Source organism: Pinus tabuliformis, chromosome 8, assembly GCF_031772625.1.
Source record: "Pinus tabuliformis cultivar Carrire ecotype Pingquan chromosome 8, CPIR1, whole genome shotgun sequence".
In the NCBI taxonomy this organism is placed as follows: domain Eukaryota; kingdom Viridiplantae; phylum Streptophyta; class Pinopsida; order Pinales; family Pinaceae; genus Pinus; species Pinus tabuliformis.
The window spans coordinates 670,677,207-670,702,834 of NC_142294.1; the positions used below are offsets into that span (position 1 = coordinate 670,677,207).

A 25,628-nucleotide genomic window follows, 5' to 3' on the forward strand; every position below is an offset into this window, starting at 1 on the left:
TTCTCTCATGTAATTTGTTTGAAGGGTGCAGATATGTTTGGGGCCACAATACGTGCAAGTTTTTTATTTAAGCTTTGGTATTAGATATTGAATTAAATATTCAAAAAATAATGAAAGCAAATGTGTTTGTAGAGGTTGGAATGGAATATTGGGATCATTGTGCTTACCGAACTGTTTAGCCTGCCCGAACTGTTTAGCCTGCCTTATTATGGTATATGCATGAGGTATAACTATATTTTACAGAAAGGTGGACATTGATCCTAACTTCTCACTTCTTTTTATAGATCTCATATTTATTTCTCTCTCTTTATCAAGTGGTTAATTATTTATAATTACATTTTACAGAAAGGTGGACATTGATCCTCACTTCTCACTTTTCTCTAGAGATCTGATCTTTATTTCTTTCTCTTTATCAAGTGGTTGATCATTTATTTGCAGTAGCTGAAAATTAAAGTTGCATCTAGTATATAATGTTCACTTCTTAGATTTTGTGGCAATGCCACTACCCGTTCTATGGATTGTAGTAGTAAATTTCGTTCTTTGTTTATCTAATTTCTTTTCAATTGGTTTCCACTATTGCTAGAGAGGGAGATATTTTCGTCCGAGGTCCAAGATTCAAATACATTATTTATTTTTGGATCTAGAGAAAATCCATTGGCCTTTATTTCTTGATAACATTTGCAAGCTTTTTTTTTGGTTAGTAACTTTATGTTTAAAATTTTTCCCTTCAAAAGTGATTTTCTAACAACAAATTTACCCTTTACCAATAAAGGTTTTATTAAAATATTATCCTTCAATAACATAGTCATGTTAAAAAATTTCACATATTTATTATATTAAAAAAAGAGAAATGATCATAACAAAAAAATGACTTATTAAATTTTGAATCTTGGTTTGAAACTGCATGGAACACTCACAATAAAATTTGGGGAACCTGAAATTAAATGTGGTTGACAAAATAGTTAATTTCATGGATTCAAATTGACCTCTCACACATTTAAGGACCCTACCAAATGGAGGAGATGAAAAATATGATAAGATCTACTGCACAAATTGGTGAAAAAATATTTGCTCAATACTCTAATATATGTCATCCTTAAATTTATATTAAAATGATGCATTAAAAAAAAGATATGTTTTACAATTAAATTGAACAAGTTGGTGAAAAAACACCCAAAATTATGATATATAACATTTTTAAATTTAAATAAAAACATATATTAAAAAATTGAAAGAGAATATTTCTATACCAATAAAAATGAATACTCCTTAGAGATCGTAATGTCTCCTAAATTTAATATTAGTATATATTAATTTCTATAATATATCTTATAAAATTCAACATCAAAACAATTTTATTTAAAATAATTATTAATTATTTTTATCCCTTTATAAAATATATTATATAAAATTACTCTTTATCCTTTTATAAAATATATTATATAAAATTAAAATTTAATAAAAATAAATTTAATTTGAATTACTTAATAATCATTTAAAGTTATATTAAACCATCGATCCCCTCTCTATATATACTATTTTATCCATAAAATTTTAAATCAATATTCTTTATATTAGAAAAAAACCTAACAATATACCTTATTTTCTTTTATTCTATCATCCTATATTGTATTACTTATGAATATTTTTTTCTTACTAAACACTAAATTGTATTTTATTTTATCAATATAATACAAAATTTCAACTCCCATTCATACTTTTAGTTGATCATGGACTTGGACACTGAGACCGATATTCAATAGCTAACTAACTTCTTAGAAGGAAAAACGTAAAGGTAATCTTACCTAGTATGGATGGCTTAATAACCCCGAAATGCCAATTGACTTACTAGCGTTAGCAAGGGAAGTAGGGATGGGATATGGCAATGGGACAAATCCGAATCGACAAATTACTAGTGGCATACGATGGTTTGTACAATTTTCAATTTATACAATTGTTTATTATAAATTTTAATGGTGGTCTCAATTGATAATGATGGATCCTACATTTTGTACTACATCCCATCCCTATCTCTTTGAATTTCCACTAACAGCCCAGACGAATCATAATGTTAACCTCAACGCAACGGGATGCTTCGCGAAGTGTTCCGTGGCCTCTTTTCTATGAAGGTTGGCTGCGTGTTGGGTAATCTACCCATGTAGACATCCAAGAGAACAGCATTTTCATCATGAAGAGGTTACAAGAAGGGTCAAGTGAAGAAGATATAGCCTTTCTTAACCCAATGAATTCAGGCACGTGAGATATAAATGTTTGCCAGCTTGCTTGACAGTGAAGTATTAATATCGAAGAATTACACTAAAAATTAACTCATATAACGTGAATGAAACGGACTCGGTTGATATTACAGGTTAACATTAATATCAAACACCTACACTCATACTAATTTGCATAATGGCAACGAAACTGAGTTTTTAACACTACCACCAAACCAAAAACCCAAAGTATTCATGCGGAGTATTTATAGCCAAAGTTTATTGCTGAAATTTAGAGTAAGTACTCTTCTGATATGATATTAAAAATTACAAAAACCCTTTTGTATCAATCTTAATTGATACCTTCACTCAACAAAACATCACAAAGCAAGCCCCTGAGAGAAATTCAACCAAATTCGATAGCATACGTGGCATTCAATAACAAAATTCTCAAACAGGAGATTTTATAGCAGTAGGAGGGATTCAAAGCACCATAAAAGAGGCATATCAAATTATTGTTTTACAAACGTGCACCAGACAACACATCAGGGTGGGGAAGGCCAAGCAAGAGCGCTTATCCCGCAACCAATTCCAACCAAAATCAGTAGGAGAAACTACTATGGAAGTCCCCATAGAAATCAAAATATTCTCAAAGACATAATTAATATAAAGTTGCAGTTATTTATGAGAAGGATTACCATGAAAAAATAGCATCAAAATCAACCATTATTTAACCTGGACTGCTGCTTAAAAATCCAAATATTCTTCACATATACATAATTGGTAGAAGAATAAGTAATAAACTAATTGTGAACACAAAACACAGGACAAAGAGGAGATATTTACGTTCTCACAATCACATAAAGATTTCTTGGCAGAAGTTGTTTTTCCTCCTCCCAGAGATCCTACTCATTAGAAGCCTATGGAAAAGTTTCTTCCATTGTTGTTGCTTCTGTTTCTATTCTCAACTCCCTCTTCGTGTTCTTAATCATAAAAGTATCCTCGACATGTGGCTCCTCCTCCTCATTGGAAGCTTCTAGAACAAATTTTTCCTCTACTGTTGCTTCGTTTATCTCTATGCTTTTCTCCCTCTTCCTCTTCTTGATGACAATATGATCCTCCACAGGTTTCCATCCTCTCTTCTTCCTCCATTCCCATCATTGAGGTTTTGTGTTGTTATGCTTTAATAGAAATTGTAAATCCTTGTACTCCAATGTTCTGTATTCACTCGTTTCTCCATTTAACACATTAATAATGATTCATTCATATAACAAGCCCGTCGTGCATCCATAATAACCCATTCCAACAACGGTGAGCTGCTTAAGTCGAATGCAGATTCTCTTAATATTCGGAATCCGATAGACATGGTGCCGTCAAAAAAATTGACCGGAGCCATGTCCATCGGATTCCAGAATATTCAGGGAATCTACAATCGACTTCCCAAATATTCGGGAAATCTACAATCTACTTAAAAATGGCCATCCAACACTCACCCTGTGCCAAGCTTTCCCGCTTACACTGTGAAGACATAGATAAAAACAATTTACTAAAAGAATAACAAATGCCAGTCAATTTGATGAATTCTTGGGACGTTAACTGTCAGGACTTGCATGACAAAGGAAAGTAGTGATCAGGGTTTCACGTCGACGCTATTTAATTTCCAATTTTAGAAAAAACTGGATTCCTTCTTGTCTATGCACATTGCAATCCTACCGCCAGATAAAATTTCAGAGTTTTCACGGGAATTATTGGGAAGGGTGAAAATATGCACAATTTCAGCACTGTAAGAATCCAAAGTTGTGATGTGCATCCCACAAAAACGGAATACAACGAAGAAAGATCTTTTCATGTTCAGAAAATATGGTGATTGTCATGATATGGGTGCGAGGAGAGCTAGTATTAATGTCCCCCTACTCCTTGCAGTGTTACTCCATGCTTTGGACATAAATGAGTGTTGCAAACCCTTCGGCGTGATTGTCCAACGGGCTTGCAGGAATTCAAAATTTCATGGAGGTTTATGTGGCACCAGGACTTCCTCACATGTAGTTTGTCATTCTTGGCAGGCTGTCATCTAGAATAGTTTACAAACGTAATACGGTGACATGCCTCAGCTCAAATGAAATATGACTTCATATAGAGTGATATAGAGTGTTAATAACATTTTCGGAAAATAACAAACCGGCAAAGATATGTTTTGTAAATTTCAAAACACATAGGCAAGATGGTTATGCAAATGTTTTAGATGTCAAATATAGGTAAAAATACCTGTGACTGACGTTTTCCCCATAAAATTTCAACTTTGCAAGGAACCCATTCAACAAAAGGTAACGAAAACTAGAATCGTCACTAAAGAAATGCTTCTCCATATCATTCCACATCTAAAACGCACTCTCATAATCTCTCCGACTACAACACCTTCGAATTGACATAATGTAATTTTCCACACTAAGGGCACAACAAATTTTATACATTTTATCAATAATTTTACAAATTGCACCGTCATTTTCAACAAATCTAAAGAATGCATGATAGATTTCGATAGCTGGCACAAATCCCTCCATAATCTCGTCCAGATTCTTGTAAGCCTCTTTTGGGTTCCATGTCCCACAAAGGAGATAAATAATACATGTGTATGTAACGACATTTGAATGGAAACCCATTTCTTGAATCTTGTTAAGGAGGTTTAATGCTTATTTATTACATCCTTCTTTTAAAAAAAAGATAAATTACAACATTATAGACCTTAAGGAGGTTTAATGCTTATTTGATACATCCTTCTTTTAAAAAAATCATAATCTACAACATTATAGACCTTAATATTTGGATTAAAAACTTTCTTCTTCATCTTAGCATCGACCTTTCTTCGCGTAGACTCTTAATAGGACACACGTTAACAAAAATGTCACACCAACCATAAAGGATAACATTGAATCTGTATGTTTCCAGTGTATAACACTTCTTGTTAAAATGAATTAACTCCTTTCCATCTTCCACCATCATGTTTATGTAGATTGCATGTAAAAGGAAAAGAAAATCATCATAGTTTGTAGCAAGTTTGAACTTATTGATGGCATGGAATATCTTTATTGTTTTAGCACCATCAACTACTCATGAGGTGATTTTTTTTTTTCCTAAGTTTTGGGTCTTTATGCTTTCTATCAAGTAATGTTATGTTTAAAATTTTTCCATTTAAGAGTGATGTTCTACTAATAAATTAACCCTTTACCAATAAAGACTTTATTAAAAAAATACCTTTATGTTAAAAAAATTTCACATATTTATTATAATGAAAAAAACAAAATGCCCATAACATAAAAATGACTTACTAAATTTTGAATCTTGGTTTCAAATTTCATGGAACACTCACAATAAAATTTGAGGAATCTGAAATCAAATGTCCTTGACCGAAAAATTAATTTCATGAGTGCAAAATTTGCTCAAGATTATAATATATGATATTCTTAAATTCATATTAAAATGTGCATTAATAAAAAAGATATGTTTTACAATTTAGTATTGAACAAGTTTGTGAACAAACGCTCAAAATTATCATATATAACATTTTTAAATTTAAATAAAAACATATATTTAAAAATTGAACAAAAATATTTTTATACTAATAAAGATGAATACACCTTAGAAGCTGTAATGTCTCCTAAATTTAATATTAATATATATTAATTTCTATAATATATTATATAAAATTCAACAATAAAACAATTTTATTTAACATAATTATTAATTATTTTTCATCCTTTTAATAAATATATTATATAAAATTAAAATTTAATAAAAATAAATTAAAATTAAAATATAATAAAAATATATTTAATTTGAATTAGTTAGTAATCATCTAAATATATATTAAACCATCATCCCCTCTCTATATATAATACTTTATCCATGAAATTTTAAATCAATAATATATATTAAAAATACCTTAACGATATATCTTATCCTCTTTTATTCTATCATCCTCTATTCTACTACACCTGAAGAATTTTGTAAAATAATTATTTCTTACTAAACACTAGATTGTATTTTATTTTGTTAATCTTTTACAAAATTTTAAATCCCACAAACTAACCATAATGCATTTTCATATTTCTTAAGTTTATCAAGGGCTTGGACATGGAGACCTATATTGTATAGCTAACTAAATTCTTAGAGGGAGAAAAGTAAAGGTAATGTTACCTAGTATGGATGGCTTAATAACAATGAAATGCTAATTGACTCATTAGTGTTAGCAATGGAACTATGGATGGGTTAATATGGCAACAAGAGAAATGCTACTTGACAAATTTCAGCCTAATTTACTTGTGACCTACGTTGGTTTGTACAATTTTCAATTAATACAAATGTTTATTATAAATTTTAATGGTGATCTCAATTCATAATTATGGATCCTGCATTTTGTACATCATCAAATCCCTATCTCTTTTCATTTCCACCAACATCTTTGCTTTTCTTAACCCAATGAATTCACGTACGTGAATATAAATGTTTTCTAGCTTGCTTGACAATGACATATTAATATCAAAGCATTATACTAAAAATTAACCCATATAATGTCAATGGAACATAATCGGTTCATATTACAAGTCAGTATTAATATTAATTCACATAATGACAATGAAATCGAGTTTTTTATGCTACTACCCAACCAAAAGTATTGATGCATAGTATTTATAGCCAAAGTTTATTCATGAAATTTAGAGTGAGTACTCTTTTGATATGATATTAAAATCTAGAAAAACCCTTATGCATTAATCCCAATTAATACCTTTTCTCAGCAAAATGACATAAAATTCAACAAAACAACACAAAGCAAGTCCCTGAGAGAAATCCAAGAAAATTCGACAACATATTTGGAATTCAGTGACAAAATTCTCAAAAGAGGAGATTTTATAGTAGTAGGAGGGACTTCAAACACGATAAAAGATCAAATTAAATTATTATTTTATAAACATGCAGCCAAAGAACACATCATGGAGGGGAAGGCCAAGAAAACACACTTTTCCCGCAACCAATTGCAACCAACATTACTAGGAGAAAATACTGTGGCAGTCCCCATAGAAATCAAAATATTCTTAAAGGCATAATTAGTAGAAAGTTGCAATTATTTTTGAGAAGGATGACCAGGAAAGACTAGCAGGAAAATCAACCATTATGTAAGTTAAACTACTGCTTACTAATGAAAATATTCTTCACATATGCATAATTGGTAGAAGATAAATAAGAAACTGAATCAAAACACAAAACACATGACAAAGAAGAGATATTTACCTTCTTGCAATCACATAAATATTTGTTGGCATAATATTTTTTTCCTCCTCCTAGAGATCCCATTCATTAGAATCCTATGGAAATTTTTCTTCCATTTTTTCTTCTTTTGTTTCTATTCTCAACCCCCTCTTCATATTCTTAATCATAAGAGGTTCCTCCACATGTGGCTCCTCCTGGAGGTCCTCCAAAATTGGAAGCATGTGGAACAAATTTTTCCTTTGTTGTTGCTTCTTTTGTCTTTGTGCTCAACTCCCTCTCCCTATTCTTGATGACAATATGATCCTCCATGGGTTTCCTTTTTTTCTTTTCTTCATCCATTCCCATCATTGAGGTTCTTTTATTTTATGCTTTAGTTGAAAATGTAAATCCCTGTACTTTAATTGCTTGTATTCACTTGTTTCTCCCTTCAACACGTTAATAGTGATTCATTCAAATAGCAAGCATGTCGTGCATCCATAATAACCCACTCCAACACTCACCACGTGCCAAGGTTTCTAGCTTGCACTATGAAGACATAGATAAAAACAAATTACTAAAAGAATAACAAATGTTAGCCGATTTTTTGAATCCTTGGGATGTTCACCGGCGGGACTTACATGACAAGGGAAAATAGGTATCATGGTTTCACTTCAACTAATTTTAGAAAAAATAAGATTCCTTCTTGTCTATGCACATTACAATCCCACCGCAAGATACAATTTGTTATGAAACCAGCTCACAAAATGATAGAAAAGATAGATCAACGCCTTAGAATTCAGCCTCTTCGAGGGGGCAACCTCCTTTACATTACACAAATGAATGACTCCTTGATGATTCAAATGAAAAAACCTCCTTTATATATGTAGGAGTCTAAGGAGTCACAATATAACCCAGTCGACCGCACAATAATAATATAAAGCCACAAAAATAACAATAGAGGGATTCTATGGGGCACAGTAATAACAATATGGGGACAATAGGGGCACAAAAATATTAATAAGGGATACAACTATAATAGTAATGGGGTAATCACTAGCATTATAGGGACCTAACATGCCCTCCTCCTTCAAAAAAGTGTTGTCCTCAACGCTTGAGTAGTTCTGGATGCTTATGTATAAAATTCTCATCCTCCCATGTGGAATCTTCAGTGGATAAGTTCTTCCACTTGATGAGATACTCCGAAATTGATCGATTTCATAGCTGTCGAGTTCTTGTTTCTGTCACTGCTTCTGGTTCCAATATATTTTTTCCTTCCTCGTCAAGTTCTGGCAATATTGTTTGAACTGGGAGCTTGTCGCCTATAACCTTCTTTAAACATGAAACATGGAAAACTGGGTGCACTCGAGAAGCTACAAGAAGCTCCAATTTGTATGCCATAGTACCAATCTTTTGCAACACCTTGTACGGACCATAATACTTTTGATGATAATTTATTATCCTTCTTAGCTTGCTTGAGGGACATTTGTTTATATGGTTGTAGCCATAGGAATACCCAATCACCTACATCAAAACTTCTTTCACTGCGATGCTGATTTGCCTATTGTTTCATTCTATTTTGTGCCAACACGAGGTTATCCTTTAAGAGTTGGAGGACTTGTTGTTGATGTTCGATGTGATGTTCAACTTCTTGAACCTTAGAATTTTCTCTTAAATATGATGTGATGGATAGTGGCTGATATCCATAAAGTGCCATAAATGAGGTCATTTTTGTCGCTGTATGGAAGGAAGTGTTATAACACCATTTAGCCAGAGGCAACCATTTGACCCATTGTGTTTGTTTATCAGATACAAAGCAATGAAGATATCCTTCCAAACATTTGTGTACTATCTCAGTTTGCCCATCAGATTGAGGATGATAAGATGAGCTATGAACTAACTAAGTAACAAGACAAGAAAATAATTATGTCCAAAAATTTTTGGTGAATATCGTATCTCTGTCATTTACAATAATCTTTGGATTTCCATGTAGCTTTTGAATTTTTTTCATAAATGCAGTAGAAACTGTACTGGATTTAAATGGATGTGATAATGCACAAAAGTGTGCATTCTTCGTGAGTCTGTCAACTACCACCATGATGACACTCTTTCCCTCAGACTTGGGTAAACCTGTAATAAAATCCATTGAAACCTCCTCCCAACGTTGGCTTGGAATGGATAAAGGCTGTAATAGACCCGAGGTATTAATTGTTTCAACATTATTTTGTTGGCAAACCAAATATTCCGCCACAAACGTTTGAATATCCGATTTAAGGTCATCCCAAAAAAATTCCTTCTTAACCCTGTGGTATGTTTTTAAAAATCCTGAGTGCCCTCCTAAGGGAGAAGTGTGCAATTCCATAAGAATATTTTGTTTGAGTTGGGAATTCTTATAGAGGTATAAGCAATCTTTGTGCCATAATTAATCATTTTCCATCTAAATGTATCAGATGTACGAGAATCTTGTTGTAACTTTCGAATAAGTGCCCACACTTCTTCATGATTCTTCTATTCCTCCCTTGTTTCGTTTATCCAATCTGGTTGGATAATAGAAATGGTGCACAACAATGCTTCCACATCCTCATGCTTTCTTGAGAGTGCATCGGCCACCACATTTTTCTTCCCTTTTTTGTAGATGATTTCAAAGTCATAACCCAACATCTTTGTGACCCAATTTTGTTGCTCTTCAGAGGATAATCTTTGTTCTAAAAAGTATTTAAGGCTATCATGATCCGTTTTTACCTTGAAGTGTATGTAGTATTGCCAACATTTCCTTCTCATAAATAGCTTTGTGTAAAAACTTTCCCTTGATTCGACGACTTTCAAAAGCAATGGGTCTTTCATCTTGCATCAAAGAGCACCAATTCCATTTCCTGAAGCATCACATTCCACAATAAAGGTTTTTGTGAAGTTTAGTGTAGCTAAGACCGGTGCTTGGCACATTGCGTCTCTAAGATGTTCGAAGGCCTTTGCTGCTTCTAGATTCCATGAAAATGCATCTTTCTTCAATATGTTGTTAGAGGTGTTGCTATTCTCCCATAATTCTTAACAAACTTGCAATAATAACCTGTCAACCCGACAAATCCTCGCATATGCTTTATGGATGTGGGGATTTTCCATTCCTTAATGGCTTTAATTTTGCTAGGGTCTACCTTAACTCCTTCATGAGATACAATATGACCCAAATATTCCACCTCTTGTACTCCAAAGAAACATTTGGATCTTTTGCATATAATTGTTTCTCCTCCAATAGTTGTAGCACCCTGTCAACATGTTCAACATGATCCTTCCAAGACTTGCTGTAGATTAGTATATCATCAAAAAATACTAACACAAATTTTCTAAGGAAGGGTTTGAAAATGGAATTCATCAAACCTTTAGATGTAGAAGGTGCATTAGAAAGGCCAAAAGGCATGACCAAAAATTCATAATGACCCTCACGAGTTCTAAATGCTGTTTTCGGAATGTCTTCACTCTTCATTTTGATTTGATGATATCGTAAATGAAGATCCAACTTGGTGAAGTAAATTGATCCATGCAATTCATCCAATAATTCATCAATGACAGGAATGGGAAACTTGTATTTAATAGTGAGCTTGTTGTGCTCTCTATAATCTGGACACATGCACCATGATCCATCCTTCTTGTGCACCGATACTACTGGACCAGAGAAAGAACTTTGACTAGGTTGAATTATACCAACCTCTAGCTGCAACCATACGTTCAATTTCACTCTTTTGGGCATAGGGATATCTGTATGGCCTGATGTTTGGAGGAACACTTCCTGGAATCATATGAATAGCATGATCATGATCACGAATAGGTGGGAGACCTTTGGGAGTCTCAAATAACCTAGAATGATTGTCCAAGACTTTTTGGAGATCTGGAGAAATAGATGATTCCAATGTGGAAACATCTAGCGAACATAATTGTGCAATTACACCTCTTTGTTCCTTTTTTAGAAGCTTTTTCATACCGTTAGAGCTGATTATCTTTCCTGGTTTCCTTGCAATACCCCTTAATTCAACTTCCTTTCCTTTGGTAGAAAATTTCATGAAAAGTTCTTGAAAATTAAAAGATATTGTACCCAAGGATTGGAGCCATTGGACTCCTAGTACAACATCAGCACCTCCCATTGGAATGGAAAGCATTAGGCTAGTCAATACATATTCTCCCATGGATAGCTTGATATTATGGCACTTTCCAGAGAAATTTATCGTTCCTCCATTTGCAACCACCACTTGACATTCTGGTGCTAGATATAGGAAGCAATTCAATTCTTTTGCTACCTTACAATGAATAAAAATGTGGGTACTACCTGAATCACTAAACACTATTACCTTTTTCTTCTTGATTTGTCCTTATATCTTGATGGTTTGAGGAGTGGTAATTCCAGCCAATGCATTACAAGATATGGTGAGATTCATTTCTTCTTTATTTAGGCTTTGTTCCTGGAGTATATCCTCTTATTTTGACCTTTCTTTCTCCTTTTCTTCTTCCTCTTCACAATCTATGTAGAATAATTTCTTCTCAGCACACTTATGACCTTTAGTGTATTTTCTATCACAATTGTAACAAAGCCCTTTTTCTCTTTTTTCTTCCAATTGTTGTGGTGTCAACCTTATAGGTTGTGGAAGACTAGGGGAAACAACACTTCCATGTTTATAGTTGTGAGTGGTATGCTTCTTGGTTGCCATAATCTTGCTTTCCATTTTTCTTGCTAACCTGAATGCCTTCTCTAATGAATCAGGTTCCCAAAGGCGAACATCATGTTGGATATTATCCTTTAAAGTCCCTATGAACACATCAATCCTATGCTCCTCTGGAATATTTTTTTACCCTTATGTTCAATTTTTGGAACTCTTCAATGTGCTCCATTATTGAACCCTTTTGTTTGAGACTTATCAATTGGCTAAAAAAAGTGTTGCTTTTTGTATCCTCATAATGTGTTGTCAATTCTTCTGTAAAAATTGCCCAAGTGATAATTTGTTTACGAGAGCAAAGCCATCGATACCATACAAACTGATTTGGTTCCAAATATAAAGTTGCAATATGTACCTTTTGTGTGTTTTGTACATTATTGAGATCGAAAAATTGCTCCATCTGTAATATCTATGTTGCGAGATCCTTGCCATCAAAATTCCTCATATCGATTTTTGGAATATGGTGGGTCTTCAATCCAACATAGAATCTATGAAATCATGATTAACATTTCTTTTGTTCTCATCATGAGTTTTCTTTACTACCCTTTCACCATTAGTAATCATTTCTTGTAGAAACTTTGTCAAATTTGTCTTCAAATCTTCCATGCCTGTCTTCAAATCGTCCATCTTAGCTTCCACGTCATTCATCTTAGCTTCTACGCCTTTATTCAAACAATCCATCTTAGCTTCTACATCTTTCTTTAAACCATCCATCTTAGCTTCTACATCTTTCTTTAAACCATCCATCTTAGATTCTATTGCTTTTTGTGCAAGTGACACTTGTTGGACTTGGCCTCGTAATTTTGATATATCTTGTTGCATTTCTTCCTCCTCTTCATGAGTCATGCTAGAGCTTTCAGGTTGCTTACTAGGTGTTTGTATTTTCTTTCCTTGGGGCATCAATTACCGATAATAATGCTTTACTATGCCCTTTGAATTCCTTCAAACTATTTTTTCAAACCAAGCTTATTAAAAAAATTTGAAAAAAATTACACACCTTTTTTCACTTTGTAGGAGCTTGCTATTGAATCTAATGTATCTCTGCAATTTCGAATCATCCAGTTCTAAATTTGCGACCTGCGGTAGCCCTCTATGTCTTGTTTCCAATGCCACCAATATGATCCAAATTGGATTCTCCAATGAAGAGTTATGCCAAATCTCCCACAGTGACCTGATTATAGACTAGTTTAGTAGAGTGAACTTGTATGGCGTTCCACAAGTCACTGTTTCGACCTTTGGCTCTAAAAAATATATAAAAAAAACTACAGTCTGTCCTCTTTCTGTACCTTCTTACGAAATTTCAATCCGATGCTCAGAGAGAAAGTTATGACGATTTTCCCCAGGTCACCTGTTTGGAATGTAATTCAGGAGTCTGCAAAAAGACCAACTTCCTCAAATCATATCTCCACAAATATAGTGCGAGAAGCTCTAAAATTCGGACCTGAGGTTCAGCACAATTTCTTCTCAAATGGGTTTTTTTTTAGCTTCTGAAACGTCAAAGAAAAAATTTATAGCGAAAATGCCACGATGACCTATTTGGAGCAGCGAAACCCTAGAATCCAAAGCTCTGATACCAAATGTTATGAAACCAGCTCACAAAAAGATAGAAAATATAGATCAACCCCTTAGAATTCAGCCTCTTCGAGGGGGCAACCTCCTTTACATTACACAAATGAATGATTCCTTGATGATTCAAATGACAAAACCTCCTTTCTCTATATAGGGGTCTAAGGAGTCACAATATAACCCAGCCGACCTAACAATAATAATATAAAGCCACCAAAATAACAATAGAGGGATTCTATGGGGCACAGTAATAACAATATGGGGACAATAGGGGCACAACAATATTAATAAGAGATACAACTATAATAGTAATGGGGTTATCACTAGTATTATGGGGACCTAACACAATTGCAGACTTTTCACAGGAATTGCAGGGAAGCGTGAAAATATGCACAATTTAACCACTGTAATATTGCCAAGTTGTTATGTGCATCACAAAAAAATGGAACACAAGGCAAAAATATATTTCTATGTTCATAAAATATGATGATTGTCACGAGAGAGGCACGAGGAGAGGTAACATTAATGTCCTCCTACTCCTCCCAGTGTTACTCCATGCTTTGGACATAAATGAGTGTGACAGACCCTTCAGCGCGATTGTCCAACTGGCTTGCAAGAATTCAAAAGTACATGGAGGCTTACGTGGCATGAATACATCGCCACATGTAGTTTGTCATTCTTGGCAAGATGTCATCTAGAATAGTTTCCAAACCTAATACGGTGAAAGGCCTCAACTCAAATGAAACACAACTTGATATAGAGTATTAATAAAGTTTTTAGAAAATAATAAGCCGTCGAAAATACCTTTTGTAAATTTCATAAAACAACAAGCAAGACGGTAATGCAAATTTTTTGAATGTCAAATACAAGTAAAATGGCTTGTGATGGGTATTTTTCCCGTCAAATGCAATCTCTAATTACACTTCAAATTTATGATAACATAATTTTAGTTATCTCACTTCAAGGTGGATATCATACCCATCTATATGGGTATGTACTTGTGGATACAAATTCTTAGTAGTCTATGAAATTTATCATCTTTATGCTCATTTGTATAAGATGAAATGGCTATATTTCCATGCTTGTTGTCTAATGGAATTTGTATGCACGGTGCAGATGTTGGGAAAAATGTGGAGAGAGGGGGGCGGGGTGAATCAGTATTTCCAAATCAATAAAATTCTCATTTCATTTCTTGGTTTCTATACGCAACTTTATAGAAGGGAATTAGTGTGTGAATGCGACTACTCGTAAGATAGCTAGCGTATATGCAGTACACATACTATGTACAGAAGGTTACAACCTTTGCTCATGCTCGAGTTGCTACTAGAAGGGAGCTCCAACCCCATGATATTACTTACCATCTACCACTGGAAGGAGGCTCCAACTCCCTCAACTTTGAGGACCACATTTCATAAATTTTCATACTGGATCCACCTGCTACAACAAATCATAACTTGTAGGCCATGTTTCATCAATTTTTCATACTGGACCCACTACCAACATTTAAGCTCAATATCAATCATCAAACTAAAAATTATCTTTGTAACTCAATCTCTGCCCAATCTGAAGCAACCAATCACTGGAACACAATCAACTGAAACTCAGCCAAAAACTCTACCAATCAGAACAATCAAATCACTGTAACTAAAATACAAACAACATATTGTGCATCACAGAAAGCAGATTCTATTACTACAAACCTTGATCAAGCATCTATCAAAATATGTACGCTACCTTTCAGTAGAAAACCCATGTGTGTACGCACCTTTCATGAATCATACTCGCGTATAGATCTTAAACCTTTGAAAACTAAAAACTAAACAACTTCCATTCTGAAACAAACACTGAATCATACTCATATCCAATCCATGATTCTAAACCAATCACAGAGCTTTCCCTGGTCTCCAATCACAATTAGCAAGTAACCTCAAAATTCTTTAATCAATCAATCCATAATCAAAACATCATTGTTTAAGCAAAGATCATCAATAAGACTTCAATGACAAACAACAGAAACACATCAAGACTGATTAAGTTGATTAGACATCCTTCTCATCTAAACCCTACTTTCTATACGGGCTTTTTTCAAAGCATATCCACATGTGTATGAATTTTTTAGAAACCAAACCTACGTGTACATGACTTACCAAAAACACATCTACGTGTGTATGCACCTTGCCAGCTATAAAAATTGCTTATATATCTACAAATTCAGAGTCAAATATTTGCTATAACATAGAACTTCAGACATATCGATATCTTGACATACACAGACAAATCATGTGTTAATATGCCATCAACACAAATCAAATCATCCAGTAATCATGATTGTCATCTTAGATCTATTGGATATGATCCATCATCAAACTCCCAGGTGCATATTTATTTTAGATCCAACAAAACATCAATAGCCCATAACATGCATATTTGCTTCAGATCTAACTATTCATAATATTTCCATCACTTGCACACATTGCACACATGTTACCACTTTGATCTTCATCACCTTATATAGCTTTGATTTTTTCAAAACCACAGGTAAAAACCGTACTCCAGCTGCTGGGTTTCTTAGATGGGATCTAAACATTTGTTATTGGGCTCAATACCACAAGGAAATACCACGGTAAGGACCCTTGGTATTTAGAATAGCATGGTGCGGAAACTATATGTGTCTTTTCTTCTTTAGACTTGTGTGTGTATGTGGCTTTGCTTAACAGAACCTACATATACTTCTTGAACTTTCAACTTTATCATACCTCTGCCTCGGAACTACTATTCCTTGGACAAAACACTTTGTCACATCTGTAAAACACTCTGTTATGTCATGTTTACATCTTCAACAATTAGGTTCCCATCAAGATCCAACTCATCAAGTAGGTTGTCATTCATGAGGTAGGTTTCCATCAAGGACAACGCATAATTCATAATTCCAACCATCTCCCACTTTGGACTTGATGGCAACCACTTTGGCATTTGGCCACCACAACCTGTAAATACATGTAAACCACATCAAGCCAAGCACCAAACCAAGATACTCTTGAAACACCCAGCTACTCTCCCCCTTTGACATCAAGGGAAAATGGTTAACCAAATTCTGAATGAAGACTTATGTATCTGAACTATTGAATATGAACACTGATCATGCTCCCCTTGAACACATGCTGAAGTTTCTAACGAATGTGCAATGAAGTATATGACTCTATGACTCATATGACTTGTTCTATCATCAAGGACTAAAGCTTACATCAATGACCCAATGACAATGGGTTTACATATTTCACATCATTATTACATCAACTTCCCAAACACAGTGGGGTTACAAATTACATCACATATCCAGAAGGACTTGACCACAATAGTCCATACATGACTGAATTCTACAATGATTACATCATAGGTCTTTACATGACCTTTACATCAAATGATAGATAAGACATTTATAACCAAGACCAAATACCTCAAAAATACCATGATAGTCATCAACAACTATCATACACCATATATGATCTGCACCATAAGCATCTGTTAGCAGCAACTCATCATCAATATGTAAGATAGAACAATGTAGCTTCAATATCATCAACTTGTGACCTGGTATGCAACCACAACATCATAAGTGAGAATCATCATAAGATAGGACAGTGTAGCATCATTCTTCAATATGCCATGTTTCCAAGTATCATTCAATAGATGTAGCAGTAGCATATGACCATGTCTTTACAACATCATTCTCTTGGCCCAAATTATTCATAAGAAGAATTATCACACCAACAACGCTTCATCAAGAAATATGCAACTCAAGCATACATAATCAACAAGTTCATCATTCAAGAACTTCATCAAGATAAGCAACATCACCAAAGAATCATCATGTATGAAGAAAACATAATGCTAACAATGCATTATTAGAAGCATAGCAAGTGCTCCCCTTGAACCTGTGCCAACTGTTCACTTTCAGATCTAATCATATAATTTCATATATCAGTTAGGATATCAAACGATCTTCGTCAACCAGTCATAAAAAACTTATACAAACCAAAAGGAACTTTCAAATAACTTCAACATATTGTAACCTTCAACCATTAGAACATAAAAGCCAATTGATAATTGACTAAAGCATATTAGACCATTTTCCTGAATCTGTCCCACTGTTTCTTCATCAAACCAAAATATACATGAATTTTTAGTTCCGAACTCGTGTATACATGCGACATTTCTTCATAAGATTCATGTACAGAAAGTGAAATACTGAAATTTCACACTTTCAGCTCCCCCTGAGTTTGTTTTGTCTGTACCTGTTTACTGTTACTTCACCAGAGACACTGTTAGTAGTATAAGCAACAAGAAAATAAAAAACAACCATGGGAATCAATATGTATTACTCCCCCTGAGATTACACATCACTGATCCTGAGGACTTGATAACCATCTTCTATTTCCATGAGGTCAAGTACCTCTCATCACTTCTATAGTCAATGTTAGAAATATTCATTTAAGAATAAGAGACTACAATAGACACCATCTTCTTTTACTTTAAGTTTGAACCTTCTCATATCTATGAGAATTTTGATCTTCAAACACATAATTTTTCTTGATTTCTATATCTTATTATTATGACTTTTCTAGTTACCTCATTCATAACATTACACTTGGTTGACGTAAACATAATTATATTTCCCTTGTCTTCCATTTTCTCTACACTTAGAATATTCTTCTTTAGCCCTTGAACTAAAGCATCTCTTGCTGCTCTAGTTTGATTAATTTTGGCTTTACCTTGTACATTAGTTCCAAACATTAGTTCCAAGAGTAACACTAACATTACACTACATTAGTTCTAGTTTTATTAATTTTGGCTTTACCTTTAATTTTGTTGAAACATTAGTTCCAAGAATAACATTACCATGATGGTTCTTCCCGAGAGACTCCATTTTACTCTTATCCCCAGCCATGTGATGAGAACATCCACTATCTATGTATCATTCATATTCATCTTCGTATGAGCAGAGAACAAGACCACACCTTATATGATCTTCTTTTTCTTGCTGATTGGTGGATCCACCTCTTTCATATTTTCTAATATCAAGGTTCTTATCTAGTTTCTTATCATGTTTTTTGTAGTGATACATAGACTTGTAAATGCATTATTTTGCTACATGCCCAAACTTGTTACAAGCATAACATATTATATGCTTCATATTCCTTCTATTGTAATTAATGGCTTTGTGCCCAAACATATTGCAAGTAAAACAATATCCCTTAAAGTACTTGGAAGATGATGATCTTTCTGTGAAATAGTTATTAGCTTGAAACATTCTACTTATGCAACTGGCTGCAACATGTTTCAAATTATGACATATAGAACACTCAACATTATTAATCAGACGAGAAAATCTATTAAAACTTCTATAGTTAGGAGTAAATGATTTCCTTTGAAAAATTTATCTTCTTGGTTGTTGATGAGGTTGACTTCATATCTCCTTCTTGAGCATTTCATATCTTGCATTAGAATTCCTTGACTCAGGTTGTGAGCTGGAATCACCTTTAACAGTTTCATGAAAACCAAGACGAGATTTGATGGCAGGCGACCTTTGACTACTAAGAATATTATCCAAAATCTTAGTACTATCTTGAAATCGCAAACGTTTACCCTTTTCTTCTAATTTACCTTTTAGGATATTTACCTCAACCTGATATTTATTTTCCTTTTCTAGATACTGCTTCTTCATGATTTCTTCAACCTTTCTTCCTTCCTCCATTGCTGTTTCAATTGGATAATCTCTTCTTTCAACCCATTTTCTTGTTCTTCAAAAACTTGAAGTAGATCTTCATTCCACTTATTTGATTTTTCAAGATCTGCTCTTAGAGAGATGACCTCAGCTTCAATATCTTCACAATATTGGTTAGATACCATACCAGCATGATCCTTGTTATCATAAGCTTGCAACTTATTGTTAAGATTAACAATATTTTTCAAAGAAAGATCAAGTTTTGTTCTAAGATCAACAATTTCTTCTAACTTGTCTTCTCTTAAATCAAAAACTCTATTTGTCACATTGGACACATTGTTAGATATAATATTTCCTGTGATATATTCCTTTGAGACTTCTTCATATATTTCTTGTAATCGATCACACACTTTCTTTGCAGTAGTATAATGCATAACCTTATTCAATATTGAATCAGACATGTTACAAAAGATTTTACTCAAAGCCTTACAATTCTTTTGCAGTTCCTTGTCTGATGGAGGAAACTTGATGTAACCATTGCACACTAGATGCCAGACATCAAGATTCATTGGATTTTGCTTCATCTTTACCTTCCATTGTTGATAATTATTTTTTCTTAGCATAGGCACATCCACATTGTCCATTAATTCTAACTTTCCTTGATCTACTGCTTCAAGAGACTTACTTTCACTTTTACCCATAAGTGCAAACTCAATAGTTTCATTGTCATCATCAGTATCATTGTTGCATAGACAAGAAAACGGATCACATCTTGAGCAAGAATCCATACCTGATGATGCTTTTTCTTCTTCATTCTTGATCACTAGAAAGCGGGTTTCTCTTAGATTTGAATATTTGTTGGCATTTATAACTGCTACTGCATATGATCTGTTCCTATCAAAGTTTTCAATAAATGTATCATTTTATTCTAAGTCATCAATGAAATTATCATCACACTCATCTTCAAATGATGTAAGTAAATGACAATATTGATCAGACTCACCTTCTTCGCCATTTGAAAGACCATCACTATCTTCATGTATATAAAAAATTCTCATGTATTCAAACCTCTTCCTATTTATTTTGGCAGATTCTTTTCCTTTCTCCTAATTTTCTTTATAGGGACACTTAGTAGCATAATGACCAACTCTACCACAAGCAAAACATTTGAAAGGAAGCTTATCTTTGAATCTTCCTGTACCCACTTGGTGTTTCTTTACAAAGTTTGCTTCTTTCTCTTCTGATACATAACCCGATTCTTCCTTCACTTTTCCTTTTGTAGTAGTTTTGAAGGTTTCTTCTCTCATATTTGAAGGGTGACCTTTCTTCATCTCAAATGTTGTCAATATTCCATGGAGCTGATCAAGTGTAAGACTTTTCAGATCCTGCATTTTTTCAATAGAAGACAGTTTGGATTCAAACTTTGGAGTTAGAGATCTAAGAATATTTTCAATAATAGAGGCATCTTTTATTTTTTCACCAAGATTTCTCATGGAATTCACAATTTCATATACTCAAAGAAAAAATGGTGGAATTTTTTCATCATCATGCATTTTCAATGTCTCATAATGAAATCTGAATGTTTGAAGTTTACCACTTTTTACCTTGCTGTCACCTTCATAATTTTGGATAATATTATCCCACCTTCCCTTTGTTGTGTGTAGGTGCACTACCTTCACAAACTCGGTCTTGGCCAGACTTCCCAAGATGGAATTTATAACCTTTGCATTGGTTTCTTATTGTTTATTTTCTACAGTGTTTGAAGGAATGGTGGTTGGAAATTGATATCCACTTTCAACTATTTGCCATACATTAGCTCCTAGTTCCTGCAAGTATGCTCTCGTCCTAACTTTCCAAAATAAAAATTTAGTTCCATTAAATATAGTAGGTATGATAGAAAATACTCCTTCATGACTAACCATCTTGATGGATCTCATTCAAGTGATCAATCTTCTGCCAAAGGACCTTCTCTACTAATAATTGCTGGAAAAAATACTGGGGGGGTGGGTGGTGAGTTAGTATTTCCAAATCAATAAACTTTTCCTTTATTTTCTTGATTTATGTACGTGATTTTATAGAAGGGAACCCACGTGTGTACGTGATTGTTCTTAAGACAACTAGCGTGTATCCAGTAAACTTACTTTGCAGTCAATTAATCTTTGGTTTATTTTGATCCAATGCATAAGTACTTCATTAAACATTGAAATATATAGAAACCATGTGCAGTAAGAAAAAAATAAACCATCACACATAAGGAAAATACATGAACACCAGGATTTAAGGTGGAAACCCAATGTGGGAAAAAACCACCTGCTGTTTTCATCTTTGCCTTCTTTTTAATATGAAGAAAATCTTTTACAATCTTGTATTGACACCGAATCGCACCAATACGCAAGCACTTACCTGCAGAAGGCTACAAACTTAGCTCATTCTTTGGCTCCTACTGGAAGGGAGCTCCAACCCCCTAGATCATATACTGGTGTACACTCATACCAATACACAGGCACCAACCTGCAGAAGGCTACAACCTTGCCTCATTCTCAAATTGCTACTGGAAGGGAGCTCCAACCCCCTGATATGATTTACCAGCTACGACTAGAAGGAAGCTCCAACTCACTCAACTTCGAGGACCATGTTTCATAAATTTTCATACTGGACCCATGTGCTACAACACATCATAACTTGTAGGCCACATTTCATCAAATTTTTAGATTCGACCCACTACCAACATTTAAGCTCAACATCATCATCAAACTGAAACTTATCTATGTAACTCAATCTCTACCCAAAATGAAGCGACCAATCATTGAAACTCAATCAAATGAAGCTCAACCAAAAATTCAACCAATTAGAATAATCAGATCACTGTAACCAAAATATAAACGACATATTATGCATCACAGAAACCATATTTTTTTACTGCAAACTCTAATCAACCATCTGTTAAAATATGTATGCTACGTTTCAGTAGCAAACCCACTTGTGTACTCGCTCTTCATGAATCATACCCATCTATAGATCTTAAACCTCTTAAAACTTAAAATTGAACAATTGCCATTCTGAAACAAACATTGAATCATACTCAAATCTACCGCATCATTCTGAGTCAATCACAGAGCTTTCCCTCATCTCTAATCACAATCAACAAGTAACTTCAACATTCTTTAATCAATTAATCCATAATCAAAACATCATTGTTTAAGCACAGATCATCAAGAAGACTTCATTGACAGACAACAAAAACACATCAAGACTGATTAAATTGATCAAACATCCTTCTCATTGAAACACTACTTTCTATATGTGCTTTCTTCAAAGCATATCCATGTCTGTACACATTTTTCAAAAACTAAACCCACATGTACGCGACTTACCAGAAAAACACCCATGTGTGTACGCGCCTTGCAAGCTATAAAACCCTCATACATATCGATAAATTCAGAGTCAAATATTCATCGAAACACAGAACTTCATACATACCCAAATCTCGACATACACACACAAATAATGCATTAAGACACCATCAACACAAATCAAATCATCCCATAATCATGATTGTCATCTCATATCTATTGGATTTGATCCATCATAAAACTCCCAGGTGCATACTTAGCTTAGATCAAGCAAAGCATCAATAGCCCATAACATGCATATTTGCTTTACATCTAACTATTCATAATATTTCCATCACTTGCACACATTGCACATGTTTTACTAGTTTGATCTTAGTCACCTTATATAGCTTAGTATTTTTCTATACCATATGGAAAAATCATACTCCAGCTGATGGTTTCCTTATAATGGATCAAAAAATTCATTACTGGGCTCAATAGCACAGGTAAATACCGTGGTAAGGACCCTTGGTATTTAGAATATCATGGTGCATAAGTTGTATGCACCTGTGCTTCTTCATACTCACGTGTGTACGCGGCTTTACTTAACAAAACCATGTATACCTCTGGAACTTTCAACCTTATCATATCTCTACCTATGAACTACTATGCCTTTGCCAAAACACACTGTCACATCTGTAAAACACTATGTCACATCCTGTTTACATCTTCAACAAGTAGGTTGTCATCAAGAGACATCTCATCAAGTAGGTTTCCATTCATCAGGTTGGTTGCCATCATGGACAACACATAATTAAAAATGCCAACAATTGAGGTTCTCTACACAAATATGTTTGGCGCATTTGCAGTGGTAGTTGAAGCCACAATGTGTGTAAGTTCTATACTTGAGCTATTGGTATTAGATATGGAACTAAATATTCAGAAAATAATGAAAGAAAATGTGTTTGTATAGGTTGGAATAGAATACTAGGATCATTGTGCTTACCCAACTCTCTAGCATGCCTCGTTATGGCATATGCATGAGGTATAACTACATTTTGCATAAAGGTGGAATATGATCCTCACTTATCTCCAGAGATTTGATATTTATTTCTTTCCCTTTATCTAGTGGTTGATCATTTATTTGCAGTAGCTAAAAATTGAAGTTCCATCTAGTATATAATGTTCACTTCTCAGATTTTGTAGCAATACCACCACCCCTTATATGGACCGTAGCACTGAATCTTCTTCTTTTTCTATCTAATCTCTCTTCAAATTGTTTCCATTATTGCTAGAGAGAGGAATATTTTCTTACCACTCCAAGATTAAGATACATTGTCTATTTTTGGCTCTAGAAAAAATCCATTGGTCATCATTTCTTGATAACATTTGCAAGCCTCTTTATATTTTCCATTCAGAAGGAACTAGGGTTAGAATTTGGATTCCTCTTTACCCATCAGACATTTGTTTTGAGCTTTGAGGTCTTTATGATTACCATCGGGTAACATTATGTTCAAAATGTTTCCCTTCAAGAGTTACATTCTAATAATAAATTAGCCCTTCACCAATAAAGATTTTATTAAAAAATTACCCTTCAATAACATAGTTATGGTAAAATCTTGGTTTGAAATTGCATGTAACACTCATAATAAAATTTGGGGAGCATGAAATCAAATGTCGTTGACAGAACAAGTAATTTCATGAGTGGAAATTGATCTCTCACACATTTAAGGCCCCTACCAAATGGAGGAGATGAAAAATCTGATAAGACATATTTCACAGATTGGTGAACATATATTTGTTTAATAATATAATAAATGACATTCGTAAATTTATGTTAAAATGATGCATTAAAAAAAGGATATGTTTTACAATTTAGTATGAAACAAGTTTGTGAACAAACACTCAAAATTGTGATACATAACATTTTAAATTTCAATAAAAAAATATATATTTAAAAATTGAATGAAAACATTCTTATACTAATAAAAATAAATGCACCTTAGAAATCGTAATATCTCCTAAATTTAATATTAAGATATATTAATTTCTACAATATATTATATAAAATGCAACATTGAAACAATTTTATTTAATATAATTATTAATTATTTTTATCCTTTATAAAATATATTATATAAAATAAAAATTTAATAAAGATAATTTTAATTTGAATTACTTAATAATCATTCAAATTTATATTAAATCATCAATCCCCTCTCTATATAATACTTTATCCATAAAATTTTAAATCAATATTCTTTATATTAAAAATCCCTTAACAATATATCTTATCCTCATAAAAAATTAATAAAAATAATTTTAATTTGAACTACTTAGTAATCATTCAAAATTATATTAAATCATCAATCCCCTCTCTATATAATACTTTATCGATGAAATTTTAAATCAATATTCTTTATATTAAAAATACCTTAACAATATATCTTATCCTCTTTTATTCTATCATCGTCTATTGTACTACATGTGAAAAATTTTGTAAATAATTCTTTCTTACTAAACACTAAATTGTATTTTATTTTATTAATATTATACAAAATTTCAAATCCCATAAACTACCCATAATGTGTTGTTATACTTTTAATTGATCATGGACTGGACACAGAGACCGATATTGAATAGTTAACGAACTTCTTAGAAGGATAAAAGTAAAGGTAATATTACCTAGTATGGATGGCTTAATAGCCCCGAAATGATAATTGACTCATTAGTGTTAGGAAGGGAACTATGGATGGGTTAATAAGACAATGGGAGAAATACTAATTGACAACTTTCAACATAATTTACTTATGGCCTACAATGATTTGTACAATTTTCAATTCATACA

At 33.4% G+C, this 25,628-nt stretch overlaps 1 pseudogene; it reads right to left on the reverse strand.

Annotated features, from left to right (window-relative positions):
• Positions 1-474: 474 nt before the first annotated feature.
• LOC149237353 (pentatricopeptide repeat-containing protein At5g15010, mitochondrial-like) overlaps positions 475-25,628 on the reverse strand; it is a 32,460-nt pseudogene continuing 7,306 nt past the window's right edge.